Genomic DNA, 17,244 nt, shown 5'->3' with positions numbered 1-17,244 from the left:
ACCTTGGCATTTCTTTGGACAGCTCTGACTAGGTTTTGATTAATCTCCAAAGAATCAAGTCACTGAACATTTACCCCGGGGTTAGGGGCACACAGTCATAGCTCCCCAGGATTTACAATCAAACGAGGGCAAAGAGAAGATGTACAGCAGACCCCCTCATCCGTGGGGTACGTTCCAAGACTCCCAGTGGATGCCAGAAACGCGGACGGCACCAAACCCTACCTATACTGTGTTTTTTCCTATACAAATGCACCTATGATAAAGTTTACTTTATAAAGTAGGCAAAGAAAATATTAACAACAACTGATAAGAAAACAGAACAACGATAACGCTATACTGTAAAGGTATTTGAATGTGGTCTCACGCTTCTGCTTGTGCTGACTGTAGACGATAAAATGCTGACGTCATGAGATGAAGTGAGGGGAGTGACATGTGACGTGTGTTGGGCTACGAGGGACATTATTTTCATTTACTTATTATTATTATTATATTCAGTGAGCCAACAAGCAGTCCATCCTTAGTTTTGGGGGTAGCGTTCAACGATTCATTAGCTGCATGTAACACCCAGTGTTCATCACACATGTGCCCTCCTTAACGCGCATCACCCGGTTACCCCATCTCCCCGACGCCCGTCCCTTCTCTAACAGTCCGTTTCTTTCCCAGGGTCCAGAGTCTCTCGTGGTTTCTTACTGACCTTCTGACAATACGTCAGAAGGAGGATCTGCCTGTGGACCACGGCTGACCCTCAACTGCGGGTAACTGAAACCAGAGGTAAGAGGAGACCGCTGTCCAAGACAACATCTGACAAATGTCACTGGTGTGGGGGAGGGGGGGACAGTAGGCTGGGACAGACTGAAAAGGAGGCGAGGAGGCAGTGGGCTGGAGTTGACCCTGAAGGAGGGCTAGGAGGAAGTCATCTTAGTGGGGAAAACAGGAGGACAAATGCCCAGAAAGGGACCCAGTAAGGCTGACAGGGGAACAGCCTGCGGGCAGCCGGGCAGTCCCTCCTTACATGGGTCATTCCAGAGCTCCCCAAGACAGTGTAACGCGCAGTGCACACTGAGGCAAACAAACGGAAGGGAAAGGCAGCCCTGCCTCGGAGAAACACAAGGGAGCATTCTGGTTAAGAGCACAGACCCTGGGGGCACCTGGCGGGGCTCAGGTCATGATCCCTGGGTCCTGGAATCAAGCAGCATCCAGCTCCCTGCTCAGTGGAGAGCCTGCTTCTTCTCCCTCTCCCTCTGCCCCTCCCCCGGCTCATGCTGGCTCTCTCTGGCTCTCAAATAAATAAAATCTTTTTAAAAGAGGCGGGGAACACAGACCCTGGAGCCAGGAGACCAGGGTGCAAACACTAGCTCCCTACTTTTTAACTCTGTTCCTTTAAACAAGTTACTTAAGCCACAGATGAGAATTCATTTATTGAGAACACCAATTCGGGGAGCAGGGGAAGGAAACCACTGGAAAGAGTAGAGAGGAAACCTCAGAATTGTCCTAAAATCCATGCACACGCACCTCCCCCCCCACCCCGCCCCGCCCGGCCCCCAGTGGTTAGTCCTGGCCAAGGGCTGCCCTGGAGGAACAGGGTTCCCTTGGGGGGCACGGGGATCCGGCCCGAGGGCAGCTGCCCAGCACAGGAGGTGCAGGGGAGTGAAAGCAGGAGGAAGGGAGCAGACGCGCAGGAAAGGGGAGCCCCAGGGGGCGGAGCAGAGGGCGGGGCCAGCCTGTGCTCCCAGGGTCTCAGGGCGGTTTCGTCATTATTGAACTGTTATCATTTCCATCATTTTTTGTGTCCTGAAGAAGGCAAATCACCCACTTATGCTAACACCAGGAGTTGTAAATACTGAGAGGGAGGTCCCCAGGCTGCCGCTGAGGGGGGTGGGCAGAGGCTGTTGGTCTGGTTCAGAAGCAACAGGTAAGACAGGACCCACAAGTCCCGGCACGATCCGCAAAGCAGGGCCTGCAGCGCCAGGCTGGGAGGCGCAGGGGTGCGGGCGGCGGCATGCAGGAGCCCGGCCGCTGCGGCCCCGGAACTCCGCATGGCCGCTGCCTGGAAAATGACAAACAGAACCGCCACAGGATCCAGCCAGCCCACTGCCCCGTGCTGTGCATGGGAAAGAGAGGGAAGCGGCTCTCAAACAAGTGGTCTCACCCCTCCCCAACCCTGTGCACTCAGCAGCCAAAACGCAAAATCCGCCTGAAATGTCCAGCGCCAGATGAATGGGGAAAAAATGCAGTGTAGATGCACAACATGGTATTAGCCTTTAAGAAGGAAGCCCTGGGATATCTCACAACAACATGATGAACCTGAGAACATTCTGCTGCGCAAAAGAAGCCAGTCGCGGGGGTGGCCTGGGTAGCTCAGCCGGTTAAGCGTCTGTCTTGGGCTCAGGTCATGATCCCAGGGTGCTGGGTTGAGTCCCAGGATCCCGGCTCAGTGGGGATCCTGGGACTGCTTCTCCCTTTCCCTCTCCCTCTGCCCTTCCCCTGCTCTCTCCCTCACTTGTGCTGTCAAAATAAATGAAATCAAGAAAAGAAAGAAAAAGAAAAAAACAAAGAAAGGAAGAAGAAAGAAAAAGAAAAAGAAAGAAAGTCACAGAAAGACCAATGCCACAGGATTCCACTTACATGAGGAATCTAAAACCATCTAACTTCAATGGGAGCAGAGCAGGGCTGGCCAGCAGTTGCTCATCACTGGGGACATCATTTCAGTCATGCCAGATGACTGTGTTCTGGAGAGCCACTGTTTAGATACTGTACCTACAGCAACTCACACCATGTTGTGCATTTAAAGATCTGACAAGAGGGCGGGTCTCAGGCGAAGTGCTCTTAGTACAGTAAAATCAAAAGTAAACAACAACTCAGGGAGGAACGGTACCTCAGGAAACATCTGTGATTCCTCCTCCCCATCAAGTCAGCGGTCGCCTATTTTGTTCAAATTCGGGAGGGAGTAGCCTGCTAAAGGATGAAAACAGTGCGGCGCGCTACCTGACTAAGAAGGCTCGGGTGGGTTTGTTCATGGGCGGAAGGCATATCCGGGAAGAATCACTCCAAGTCTGTAGAGTTATAAAGGCCCCGTTGGTCTAAGTGGTTCTCCTCCCCAGGAAGTAAAGGAGGGTGGACACGCCTCTGTCCCCACCTGGCAGAAGGGAAACCAAAGCACACACAACCCCTCCTGGGACTCAGCCACGCCACGGGGTAGCGTTATTTCTTTGTCCTGAATGCCTGACCTGTGGCATGTTTGTGGCTTGTTCCTTTCAGTGGGACCAATCTGAGCGTATCAATCTGAGCGAGCTCTCCACACGGTACTTATTCCCCCGATACCCAAACCCACTTCACCGACAAGGCAAAGGTTCACCCTGCCTGCTGAAAATAACACGATCTCGGTGCGCCCGGGTAGCTCAGTCGGTTAAGCATCTGCCTTCAGCTCAGGTCATGATCCCTGGGTCCCGGGATCAAGTTCCGTGTCTGTCTTCCAGCTCAGCGGGGAGCCTGCTTCCGACTCCCCCGGCCCCGTTCCTGCTCTCTCTCTCTCGCTCTAAGATTTTAAGATTTTAAAATCTTAAAAAAAAAGGGGGACACCTGGGTAGCTCAGTGGGGTAAACCTCTGCCTTCGACTCAGGTCATGATCTCAGGGTCCTGGGATCGAACCCCGCATCGGGCTCTCTTGCTCAGCAAGGAGTCTGCTTCCCTCTCTCTCTCTGCCTGCCTCTCTGCCTACTTGTGATCCCTCTCTCTCTCTGTCAAATAAACAAATAAAATTAAAATAAAATAAAATCTTTTAAAAAAAGTAACATGATCTCCCATTGAACAGCCCCAGAAAAAGCCCATTCTGATACCAAGTTTCCCCTACTGCAGTCCAAAACAATTCCTTCTTCTCCTTTTCGGGTATCATAAAGGCAGACAAAAGAGATTCCAAGAAGACAAACCTAAGAGTCTCATTACCACGTGAAGTGTCTGAAATAATGTAATCTGAGAATAATGTAAAGGGAATCTTTTTCCTCCTGAGTCAAGGCATAAGGTATCAAGGCAAATCAGTGGTCACTTACAAAGGGGCAGACCCACCCATGGTGACCCTGCCGTGGGAGATACACCACTACACCCTCTTTGTCAAGCCCAAAGGACTGGCTTGTCCATGGAATGACCCAACAACGGGACCTGACACCTCCAAAGGTTCCCAGGAAACCAATTTCAAAGCCTCAAACTGTGAATGGGGCAAATCAGCCAACGCTGTTTCCATGAAAACAGCAGTCACATATAATGAACCTCCTGTTGTCCCTGGACAGGAGGATTTGAGCAGAGTCCCAAGGGGAGGAAGGTCTTTAAAAGTTTGAGTCCTCCTTTCAAACCCTGTGAGAATGCCCCCTTACCCCATCCCACATGGAAGAAGTTTCTTTCAAGATCTCCAAATGGGCCATCCAGAGGGGCTGCTCACGTCCCAGGAAGAGATGGGATTCAGAGTTTCACACCCCAGGTACCGACCCTCCTCTCCTCCTGGCTTTCAGGTCTAGAAAGGTGGGCCTCACTCAGTCTACACCGGTTCTACCTACATGAGCAGACACAGGAAAATAATGGGTTTTGTACTCATTTTTTTATATAATTCTAGAGGCTGCAGGATTGTCCTCTGAAACATTAACGGGATAACACAGGAGAAGAACTGGGTGTTACAGACACTCGATAAATCACTATTTAGTATTTGTATGTCAATAATCAGAGAAGTATTTACCAGGTCCTTATTCAACCACAGCTTTGTAGAAACCACTTGGGCCACGGTTATTCCTGCCCACAAGAATCTCTGAATTTACACAAGTCAGAAATCTCAAACAATGGAGCCTACAATTCTAACGGATCACGTGCTTCACTACACAGAACAGCCCCTCCCCATTGCAAACCACCCCCCCCCAGCCCTTAAACGAGTAAAACTTTCCAAAATCCATGATCTCTCCATCCCCTCCCCCAAGTTTTACCAATGAAGGCCAGGCCAATACTTGTTTTCAAGCAACAGAATCAAAATAAACCGGAGGCGTGCCATTGCAAAACACTTACAAAGACTATACGCCTCCTTGTTCCCCACTCATAAAAGCCCCAACCAGGACAAACAGCAGCACAGTTACTCAGCTCACCGGGTCAGAGCGGACGGCCAGACTGAAGGTAGTCAACCTGTCCGTCTTCGAAAATCACTTCCCAGCTGAGGCCGATTCACTACACAAAATGGAAACCAAGACCCACCCCTTGCGCAGAGCAGTGTCAAGGCTTCCCCGGAGGACAACCCCTTCCCCTTGCCCACTCTGCCCCTTACACAATTAGACACCTAAAGAAACATTCACTAATGAGGCCATATATAGCCCAGGACCTTTTTTCAATTGACAGACCCGAGGGAGAACAAAGAGCTTAAAGTTGCATGACTTCAATAATGCCACAGTCCTGAGTAGTACCCAGCCAACCCCCTCTGCCCCACGTCTCTCATTTCCCTTCTTGGTTATGAGGTCAGCCGTAGCCTTCAACCATCCACACTTCCTTTCAACCATCCACACCTCCTTCAGCCATCCACACTTCCCCCAAAGGACAGAGGAACTTTTGGGACTACAGAAACATTCTCAGAAAATGCAACAGCCATAGAAAACAGACACGGTTCTGATTAGCACCGTCTGTTTCCCGGTTGACCTTCCCACCAACCCTGCACGGGGCTTCCCTTTTCTCCTCCACCTACCACTTGTTATTTCTTGTCTTTTGGGTCGTGAGAGGGTGGTGTCTCGTTGTGGTTTTGATCTGCCTTTCCCTGATGGCTAGGAATGTTGAGCATCTTTTCTAGAGTCATGAGAATTCTGGAATAACTAAATCGAACAAGCGCTGCCTTCACAGAAACAGCCCCACTAAGTTACATCCCAGTCTCTGCCAAGTTTTGAGCTGCGTACTCATTGCGTTGCTAGAAAGGAAGGGAGAGGGTAAGGAGGGAGGAACAGAGGGAGGAAGGAAGGAAATAATAGAGCAGTGAGACCCTCAAGGAAGTGAGAGAAACTGAAGGGAAAAAAATAATAATAATCCCAGAAAGGTTAAGGTAAAAATGGGAGTGGAAAAAAAAATACAGCCAGGATACCACCAATCAACTGGGATAAGAAGACAAAAATACTGGAAATATGGAACATGACCCTAGTAACCCAACTGCCCATACTGAAGAGAGAACAGATGGGAGAAGTGTCTTTGTCTTACTCTGTTGCAATAACCTTTCCCATTTCTGGAAGGAAGGCACTGAGAGGAGTTGTGAGAGCAGAAGTACAACCAGAAAGGGCAGGCTGGGGAAAAGAGCAATGTCCTACAGTGTATCAAGTGCTGCTGCTTTGTTCCAACTCACAAGACAGGTGCCTGCCGTGACTACTCGGGCAGAAATCTCACAACAGGGGTGCCTGGGTGGCTCAGCCGGTTAAGAGTCCGACTCCTGATTTCAGCTCAGATCAGGAGCCCAAGGTCTAGAGATCGAACCCAGAGCTCAGAGCTCAACAAGGAGTCAGCTTGACAATTCTCCCTCAGCTCTTATGCACATGCACACTCTCTCTAATAAATAAAGCTTTAAAAAAAAAAAAAAAAGGTAAGACATTCCACCAACAAACAGCCCACTAAGCAGTTTTCATTACTTCCACCTCACAGGAGGGGAAATGGAAGCTCGGAGGGGTTAGGCAATTTTAGGGCTAAAAGTGATAGAGCAAGAATTCAGATCCAGAGGCACCTGGCTGGCTCAGTCAGTAGAGCGTGTGGCTCTCAATCTCAGGGTCATGAGTTCAAGCCCCACCTGGGATGCAGAGATTACTTAAGTAAATTCTGGGGGGAAAAAAAGCAAAAAGAATTCAGATCCAGCTCTTTCTGACTCTAAAATTCTTGTTCTTATACTGTCACAAACTCAGAAAGATTTTTCTGAGAAAACATTAAAAAGCCAAGACTCATGCATTAAATATGAACCAAAACGCAACTTTCTTCCTCAGTCATTACAGCAAATTTGCTCTACCCTCATACAAAGTAAATCTGTATTGTCAAGTCGGTTTAAAGCACCTACAATTCACAGGAAATTACCAATAAATCTTATGTAAATTCTAGCTGGATGTTTCCACAACAATTTCACAGGGTGTGCCCCAGTGACTCCTCCAAACCCACCTTAGAACAATTCGATCCACTGGAAATTCGATCCACTGGATATGATACTCGAAGAGCACAAGGTATGTTTTAATAAAACCAAGAAACATGATTTCCAAGACACAGAAAATAAATACATAATGTCTGTCCCCCTACAGCTAGGAGACTCGGTTACTTAGTTTTAAAGGATCTTAAAATCTTTTTTGACAGTGTTCCACAGCACAGGACTTTTTAAATGCGTGTAAACTTAAGAAAAGAGGCAGTGTTTTTGTTTCATTTAAAATACAAACAAAAACCAAAGTTGGTTCTTTCAAATGTCAATAAAATTGTTAATACATTAGCAAGACTGATCAAGAACAAGAAAAGCACAAATAGGGGTGCCTGGGTGGCTCAGTGGGTTTTCTGCCTTCGGCTCAGGTCATGATCTCAGGGTCCTGGGATCTAGTCCCATATCGGGCTCTCTGCTCAGCAGGGAGCCTGCCTCCCGCGTGCGCTCTCTCTCTCTCTGCCTGCCTCTCTGCCTACTTGTGATTTCTGTCTGTCAAATAAATTAATTAAAAAAAAAAAAAGAAAGAAAAGCACAAATAGCCAATGCTGGGAATAAAAAAGGAAACGTTTCAGGAGGGTGGCTCACTCAGTCAAGCATCTGACTCCTGATCTGGGCTCAGGTCTTGATCTTAGGGTCCTGAGATGGAGCCCCGTGCTAGGTGTGGAACCTGCTTAAGATTCTCTCTCTCCCAAGGGGCGCCTGGGTTGCTCAGTGGGTTAAAGCCCCTGCCTTCAGTTCGGGTCATGATCCCAGGGTCCTGAGATGGAGCCCTGCATCAGGCTCTCTGCTTAGCAGGGAGCCTGCTTCCTCCTTTCTCTCTCTTTCTCTCCCCCGCCCCCCGCCTGCCTCTCTGCCTACTTGTGATCTCTGTCTGTCAAATAAATAAATAAAATTTAAAGAAAAAAAAAAAAGATTCTCTCTCTCCCCTGCCTCTCCCCACCCAAAGAAAGAAAGGAAAAAGGAAACATTTCTACAGTTTTCTAAAATATTATACAAGGATATTTTGTACAACTTCATACCAATAAATTTTAAAATTTACATGAACTAGAAAACTTCCTATTTAAAAAAAAATACTAAAACAAGATAATCTTAAATGGCCCTATTCCTGCTAAACAAATTAAATTTGTAACTTCAGAAACAAACAAACAAACAAACAAAAATCAGGGTCAAACCAGGATACTTATGGGAAAGTAAGGAGTCCTTTAGAAAAAAAATAGTGAGACAAAAATTATAATATTCTCTCACACCTACCTGCACCTACCTAATTCATATAGCGGAATTAATCCAATTTCTAATGTCTGCATGAAACAGTCTCATATGACCAAGTCTAGATACGTTTATTAGTAATATACTTCCTCTCTCTGGCGAAGGATTATGGTTCCATAAAACTCCTTGTAAGCAAGGGTCTATTAGTGAGTTTCACCAGCACCATCACGAGATCCAGTCGGGTTGTCTTTCCTGTTGAGTGAGTTTCTACAGACTTCTTGGGGGTGCGGGAAGCGGGCCACACACTTCAGGTCAGCCATCAAGTTCACATCTGCATGGCCTGTTCTGTCTGGATCCTCAAGGAGCTAGAACACAGGGCTCTGGCCGTTGTGACAACCTAGACCATGCAACCTATTGTTCTTCCCTGGGACGTGTCTGCTTTGGCTTAAAAGTCATTTATTTCATTTTACTTCTGTCTCACTAACTTTAGGAAAGCTGGAAGGTGAAAGCAATCTAAGTCAAACTATGGCCACAGCACCCTGTCCCCTGTGCCATTCTGATTATCAGGATCGTGCTAAAATCCAGCTCTGCTCACCCTCCTAACAGCACCCACCCCAGATCCGAGAGAAAAGGAAATCTGATTTTCTATAAACATAGTAACAGCTGCCCATTTCTTTACCTCCACGAAGGTGTCCTAAAAATAAGACAATTCTCTAAACATTCATAGGGAGGATTACACGCGCACACACACACTCAAACACGCGGCTCCCACTTCTCTATACTAACCTGTTGATTGGATATAAAATAGGTAAAACAGGTAAATTAGCCCAAAAGCCTCCATCAGATCCCCATGCAGTGAGCGAATAATACAAAGCTCTAAACGGGGCTTCAAATAAAACCTAAAAAATGTCTGCCTTTACCTTCGGCCAAGTTCATCATCTGCGGGAACCTATATTCAGCTTCACTTGCAATGATCCCGGGTGCCAGCCTCCGCCCAAACTTCCTCTCCCCACCGCACCCAAATCTGACTTAGGCAATCGACCTGCAGATAAAGCAGCTGCCACAGAAAAATGTACTCTTTTCAAAAAAGTTCCAGATACACGAGTAACACCTCAGTACTAGGAAGTCTTAATCCCCTGAACAGACACCCCATTAATGAGAAACGCAAGACTTCTGATGGCTCCCCACAGAGTTCCCACACCCACCCAGGGGCTGTCCCGCGCCCCGGCTTCAAAACATTCCCTTGGAAATACCGATTCCCGAGCCTTTCAGGGGATACGGACCGCGCTGCCGGTCAGCGGGGACAGCGGGGACACCTCTGGTGAGTGACCTGACCCCGCAGCCTCCCTCCCGCCCTACCCCTCAAGATCCCTGGATAGGAAAGCAAAGGGGCAAAGGGAAAGGTGAAGGGCTCGCCAAGCCCCAACCCTTCACCCTGGGGCCAGAAGGCACACGGGCGGCGCCCCCGGGGTGTCCCAGCACAGCGCGGAGCCACGGCTCACCGATCCCGCCTGCGCGGGGCTCCGCGGGGCTCCGGGCGCACGGGTCCCCCCCGCCACCCTGCTGCCCCGCCGCCCCGCCGCCCCGCCGCCGAGCCGGGGCCCCAGCGGCCTCCCCCGGCCACAGCCACCCGGGCTGCGAGCCCTCACCCCCAGCACAAAGACCTTCGGCGGCGGAAAGAAGGGGCTTGAAATTCACGCTCACCAGCGCGGCGCAGGGCGCACATGCCTCCCGGGCTCGCCGCAGTCTCCCAACTTCCAGCCACCGAAAGGAGGAAGCAGCGCCTTCCCCGGCTCCCCGCAGCGGGAGTGGGCGTAACTTGTGAAGTTTCGTGCTGTGATGAATCTGGTCATTTGGGTGTGTTGGAGAGGGTTTGTCGCTCCTCCCCACCCACCGTCGCCTCCCGCCTCTCCACCTCCTTCCCCAATTTAATTCTCTCCCTCGGCGTTTGCCAGACCGAGAGCTCAGGCTGGCTGTCCCTCCAGACTCTGAGCTCCTCACAACCTTGGGGGAAATTTTATTCCTAACAGGCCTGAACCATTTTATCTATTTTATTTTATTATATTTTTTATTTTATTTTATTTTATTTTATTTTATTTACTGTGGCAGCACAGGGCAAGAAGGCTTTTACTTAAAAAGCTAGAAATCTTAAATAATTGTAGGATGGCCCCTCTGCACAGACAGGAATGTGGGCAGGTGAGCCAGTAGAAACCTAATTCCTAAATATCTACTTAAAAAGGAGGCGGGGGCAGAAAAACAAAAAGCAAACTTCTAACTGGCTATAGTTCCTTTAAAACTTACTAAAAAGAGTTCGGACATACAAAAATATATTTGCAAAGCAGACACGGAACCCTCAAGTATCCATTATCTAGCAAAAAAAAAAAAAAAAAAATTAAAATTACCAATATAGCTGGAGCATCAGTAGACTCCTCCCTGAAATACATCCCCCTCTCCCTCCCCCCTAGAAAATAGCTGCCACAAACTTGAGTTCCCATGAGTAATATTCATAGCACAGTTTCTAGGCATTGTAAAGGACACCAGCTAACTTCAAAGTCCACCCAAAAGCAATCCAACGATCATCCCCTTTGCTAGGACTGACCTTGATTCCGAAAGAGAAGTTTCATTAAATAACACTAAAAAAATGACCACACACGTTAAATGACGCCTCAGGTGGCCGGTTAAAGAAAATGAAGGAAATCACAATATAAGAAAATAGGAGATCTGGAATGACAAGTGGAGGCCATATCTGAAACAGGTGAAGCATTCATGGATGAAATCGATAGATTAATAGAGCATTGTCATTTTACAAGGTTAATAGCTGTGTCAAGGCCAAGGATACTGACCCACACTTGCAAAGGGCTTTCCTCAAGAACCCAGACTGTAGAAACAGAAATACAACATTCATTAAAGAAGTCCTAATTACTCAAACGCCTGCCAGAGTTGTAGGCTGGGAGCAACACTCAGAAAAGGGAACCTTCAAGATAATGATGATAAAACATTAATGATAACATAATGATGATTCCACAAAATAGTGGAAACCATGATACACCCAAAACTGACTCATATATAGAAGGAGATGCCTAGCTCATCTTTATATTCCCAGTAACTTGAGCAGAGGCTGGCATAAGGAGAAAATTAAATGAATGAAGCAAATGAACAAAAGAATGTCCATGGAGAATTCTGAAGGAACAGAATGAAGAGACCGGATACATGAAATCAGCAGAAAAATGGAAGTGACTTTGCCCAGTGGGAACATTCAACAATCATGAAGATATTTGTCGTCGTGACAACTCGGAGAAGCTCTTGGCATCGAGCAGGCAGAATACGCAGAAGACACGGATGCTACCTGGGAAAGCCTCCCACAACAAAGAATTACCCAGCCCCAAATGCCAATACCGCTGGCTAATGAGAAGCCCCGGGAGAGAGCCTTCACTATTAACGAATGTATTCATTCCATATATGATTATCAACAGCAGGAGCGGAGACTCTCTGGGGACGTATAAGGATATACAATAGTATTTCTCCTCCTTTTCCACTGTGCAGCATCTGATGAGGGCTGGACCACCTGCGTGGGATCAGAGATAGTGGGCATGGAGTCAGAAGCAGGAAAGCATTAAGGCTTGAGGGCACAGCCTCAAGCCTATGCACTCGAGAAGCTAAGGACCTGTGTCAAATTTAGATGGAAATAATCAAGAAGGGAGTGGGGAGGAAGATGACATTAGGGGGGAGGGTGTGTATCAGCTTTAGAATCACAGATAGCATGCCTGTGGGGGAGGAGGCAGGGTAGGTGCTGGGAAAGATCCACAGACAAAACCTGCTTATCGCAGGCACCAAGAGTCATTTCTCCATTGATAGTCCCAAGCAGGGGAGACACTCCACTGAGAACAGGAAGGATGTTTAACCTGATTACAGTTTATTGAAAAGAAAGTTACAAATCACTTCCGGCGGGGAAAAAAGAGGTAAGCCCTCCCGTGTCTACCCGTCTGGGTTAAGAACCTACAAAGTGCATACATCTTTTCTACAGGTTTTCTGGTCTCATCGTTACCTAAGAAATGTTTCTTTGCCGGGAGAAGTCTTGTTCTTGCTCAGTGTTTCTCAAAATGGGGCACGTGGGACAGTGGGTTTGCTCCCCTCGAACTCCCTTGGAGCCTCACAGATAGTCAGTAGGGGATAAAAGACTCTCTCCTATAGTTGCTCCTGGAGGAATCCACGGGGCACCCCGAGTTCAAGAGGCTGAACCAACTGTGAGCCCACAGAAAACCCTCTGGTTCCATTCAGTGGCAGACAGACCACGAAACAGCTGACATAGGTTGAAGCTCACAACCTCCTCAGGACCCAAGAGGTCTTCAGGCAGCGGCCACCAGCCTCCCAAGGGAGCTGCTCTTGGCATCAAAAGAAGGACGCCAGGCTGGGGGTCCCCTCCGCACACCTGGGAACAAATGGGAGGGACAGAGGACGCTTTAGGTCACCAGCTTATTTATCTGCGGCTCTGAATGCCATTAGGTCTTGCTTCTTAAAAGCAATTTAGGAAAAGAAAATGTGAGCACAGCTACGAGTCCCACCGAAAGCAATGCACTTAATCAGAAATGAACCGTGTTTCTCTTCCGAAGAAATGCAACCAGTAGAGGGAGCACAGTTGACTTTTGTGCTTTGCAATTTCCCAAGGGGGGGGCGGGATGTTAAATGACGTGAGTCACAAAAACAATCAAACGTTACCACAAATAAAAAGATTTATGGAAAAATATTTTGAAAAACTCGAAGCCGTGACACCCTTAACAAAGCATCTGTCCTGGTCGTGGATATTTACACAAGAGCTAGCTACCCAAATAAAAGACTATATAATGAATACATAAATATATGTTGGAAAACATTTGGTACGTGGGGGGAAACTCAGAAAGGGTCAGACAGCTCTTCTTCCCTTTGTCAGTTGAACTGATGCTCAGAAACAAAAAACTATGACGAGTTTATTTGTTTTCCCCGTAGACTCTCATTCAGGCTTTATCTTGCTGTTTTATAAATTTGTCCTACAAGAACGGACTCGTAAAATTCCTTTCAAATTGTGTTCTCAATGACACCAATGCCCTCTTTAAAGCAAGACTCTTGCAGATTTCTGTTCAAGGGTCTTCAGAACCGACCGGATCCAAGATCAGGGCAGTGAAATGGGAAAAGGGTTGCCATCCGCTGGGCGGACCAGGTCCAAGACCTGTCCCTCCCTTTCCGAGCTCACGGAGACAGTAAGGTGGGTTCCCAGGCACACGGTCCCCCCCGTCACCTCGCAAGAGCAAACAGCACCAAAGGTGGAGAGAAAGAAGGTTCTCCTCCTCAAGTAGGTTGAAGCCCAGCAGGAGTGTTCACGGATTCGCAGATAATCTGAACCAAAGCGACGACTCCCCGGCATCATTGCAGACCCAAACCCAGATCCCGTTAATCATACAGTATCGCTAAAGAAGTTCAAAAGCTTTTTTACGAAGCCATTCTGTGGTTGGCCACCAGACTGAGGGTCAAAATCAATTTTTCACATTTGAAACGGATTAAAAGTCTAAATGTGGATCCATCTCACCCTCCCTCGCGCTTGGTCTGAGGTTCTCCAAGAATGCAGACGTGTTTGAAAACCCCTGACACCCCCTTGGACAAGGCCTTCCCTCTCTCTGAGAGAAAAACCGAGGGTCGCCCTTTCAGACACTGTCTTCAAGGGCAGACCCTCGTTCACTTTGATTTGACACAAAAATGTTTTATAATTTGGGGCACCTGCGTGGCTCAGTGGGTTAAAGCCGTCAGCTCAGGTCATGATCCCAGGGTCCTGGGATCAAGCCTCACATCGGGCTCTCTGCTCGGCAGGGAGCCTGCTTCCCCCTCTCTCTCTCTCTGCCTGCCTCTCTACCTGCTTGTGATCTCTCTCTCTGTCAAATAAATAAATAAAATCTTTAAAAAAATAAAAATGTTTTACAACTTAACCTTCACCCCCAGCACACTTAGTGACTTTGAACCGAATTTTCTCCATCTGAAAACTGAACGCCTAAAAAAGAAGCAGAAGTAATCCTAAAGAATATGGAGTCTGAAAATTCTTACAGCCTTTTTTTTTAGCAATTTTTTTAAAGATTTTATTTATTTGACAGAGAGAGAGATCACAAGTAGGCAGAGAGGCAGGCAGAGAGAGAGGGGGAAGCAGGCTCCCCGCCGAGCAGAGAGCCCGATGTGGGGCTCGATCCCAGGACCCTGAGATCATGACCTGAGCCGAAGGCAGAGGCTTAACCCACGGAGACACCCAGGTGCCCCTGAAAATTCTTAGAGCCTTTAAATACCAACCAGATCCAAAATACCCTACAGGGACTGATGTGAGGCACGTCCCTTATAATCCAGAGGCTTCGGTTTCCTCAACTAGGAAGTGGTAACAGCCCACTAATATTGTCTGGCTTCCTAGTTCTATCTACCCATCGTATGTTCCCTCGATTTTAAAACTCCCATTGCTCTCTGTGCCCCAAATGACAACTGCTCACACAACATTTATGAAACACGCCAGAATCAAGACTTTCCGGACGGGCTCTCACCCTTGTAACTGAAGCCATGCTTGCAACTGGAAGGGAAAGGGGGGGAAGGGCAGGAAGTGCAACCCGAGGGTAAAGGTAACAAAGAAGCCAAAGGAAAAGTCCATGAACCCTTCGCACACTGACTCGCAATCATCCATATGGGGCCAGATGCTGTCCTGCCCACACACACACACAGTGAGGCGGCTGGTGCCAAGGGCCCTGGGAGCCTTGCACAAGAGGTACATGTGGTTCGTGGGGGCGAGAGCATCTGGGTTTTCCCTGGTGTGGGCTCTTTTAGACACCTCTCTACTCAGCGGCAATAAACAATAATAATTATTATTGGCACTAAAAGCGCGATCGTGCTGAATAACTAATGTTACGAAGACAAGAAGTCAAGTTCTCATTTCAGTCCTGCCTTCTCTCCAGAGAATGTGTGGAGCCGGGAGAGCCTCACAGTCCTCCATCTAGCCCCTAGGGAGGGTTCCCTCTGGGGCTCCGGGGGCTGTCCCATGGAGGAGGCCTCCTTTGGACAAGGGAGAAGCAAGGACCTGAAGCAAGGCCTTGTTCGAGTCCCGCCCACCACCAGGGGAACGACTTAACAGCGAGCCACCTGGCTTCCCTTTCAGTAAAATGGGGAGTTGAAATCTACGCCTACTGACAATCCATGGGGCTACATGGGCTAACGGGCTTCATATAGGGCACATACCCAACAATGCCCCTAAACTAGGGGGCCCTGAGTGGACAAAAACAGTTTTCCGTCAGGAAATAAGCAACCAACCATGTTAGTGTTTTAAATGTTTTCAAGGTTTTCGTGTTGATATTGCTATTTAGTCATGGAGAGAAACACAGTTATGAAGCCGGTGGGAGAGTGGGGGGCCTTGTCAGACTCAGGGGCCACAGAGAGACCTCTTGAGCCCTTCCCCCAAGTCCCTATGGCAGAGAAGCGCTCGTGAGGCTCGCCACGGTGAGACTCACAGGCCCTCGGCACTCACCAAGGAAAACCAACAGGACACGCACTTGTGTTTGTCATTGAGGGTTCTGATTTTTTTTATTTTATACGGAAACTATCATTCCAGAATGTATAGACCAAAGCATATTGGAGGAAGGGTAGGTGGGAATGTGAAGCAGACAGCAAGGGGCACACCTAGCACCCGGGACCAATAGGGAAGTGACAAGGACCACGTCCACAGATGGGTTTCTAACTCCTGACCCCGAACACAGCCCTCGGCTAGTAACAGAGTCAAGGAAAATTAAGTGACTTCTAGTGTCCGAAGAAACATACAAACTTGTCTTTCCTTTCTAAGAACAACAGACATTAGATTTTATGGCCTCTTGGAACACTGGTGCCATTTTCCCTAAGGTAAACAAAAATCCAACATGCAAGGAGTATTTTCTTTGTTTTTGTTGGTTTTTTTTTTTTTTTGGTTCCAGAGGTAGAGGTCAGTGATTCATCAGTTGCACAGAACACCCAGTGCTCATCCCACCACGCGCCCTCCCTCATGCCCATCCCCCCATTACCCCATCCCCCATCCCCCTCCCCTCCCCTCCAGCAACCCTCAGTCTGTTTCCTGTAGTTAAGAGTCTCTCATGATTTGTCCCCCTGTCTGTTTACCTCTTATTTTTCCTTCCCTTCCTCTATGTTCATCTGTTTTGTTCTTTACACATGAGTGAAATCATATGATACTTGTCTTTCTCTGACTTACTTTGCTCAGCATAATACCCTCTATTCTAGTTCCATCCATTTGGTTGTAAATGGCAGGATTTCATTCTTTTGATGGCTGAGTAATATTCCTGTGGTGTGTGTACACATACATACATTCTATTGTGTATGTGTGTACACACACACACACAACAGCTTCTTTATCCATTCATCTGTCAGTGGACATGTGGGCTCTTTCCATATTTGGGCTATTGTGGACATTGCTGCTATAAACATTGGGGTGTGAGTGCCCCTTCAAATCACTGTTTGTATATTTTAGATAAATACCTAATAATGCAATCACTGGGTCGTAGGGTAGCTTTACTTTTAACTTTTTGAGGAACCTCCATACTGTCTTCCAGAGTGGCCGCACAAGTCTGCATTCCCACCAACGGTGGAAGAGAGGAAGGGGAAGATATTTGCAAATGTCTTATCGGAGAAAGGGCTGGTATGCAACATCTAGAAAGAACTTATCAAACTCAACGCCCAAAAATCCAAAAATATCCAGTCAAGGAATAGTCAAAAGACATGAACAGACATTTTCCCAAAGAAGACATACAAATGACCAGCAGACACATGAAAAAATGCCCAACGTCACTCTTCATCAGGGTAATACAAATCAAAACCACAATGAGATTCCA

The 17,244-nt window shown here is 47.8% G+C and overlaps 1 protein-coding gene across 10 annotated transcripts in view; it reads right to left on the bottom strand.

Moving 5' to 3' along the window:
• TIAM1 (TIAM Rac1 associated GEF 1) overlaps positions 1-17,244 on the bottom strand; it is a 381,203-nt gene that overhangs the window by 190,682 nt on the left and 173,277 nt on the right. Inside the window, exon 1 of one of the 10 annotated variants that reach the window (XM_045085159.1) lies at positions 10,082-10,202. The exons of the other annotated variants lie outside the window; for them this stretch is intronic. The gene's annotated coding sequence lies outside the window, so the exon portion shown is untranslated. Of the gene's footprint in view, positions 1-10,081; positions 10,203-17,244 lie in introns of those variants that run through there. 10 annotated transcript variants of the gene reach the window in all.

This window comes from Mustela putorius, unplaced genomic scaffold, assembly GCF_011764305.1.
Source record: "Mustela putorius furo isolate JIRA1106 unplaced genomic scaffold, ASM1176430v1.1 tig00000832_pilon_pilon_pilon, whole genome shotgun sequence".
In the NCBI taxonomy this organism is placed as follows: domain Eukaryota; kingdom Metazoa; phylum Chordata; class Mammalia; order Carnivora; family Mustelidae; genus Mustela; species Mustela putorius.
The sequence above is the reverse complement of the archived record's forward strand: the minus strand, read 5'-3'. Positions and strand labels throughout refer to the sequence as shown.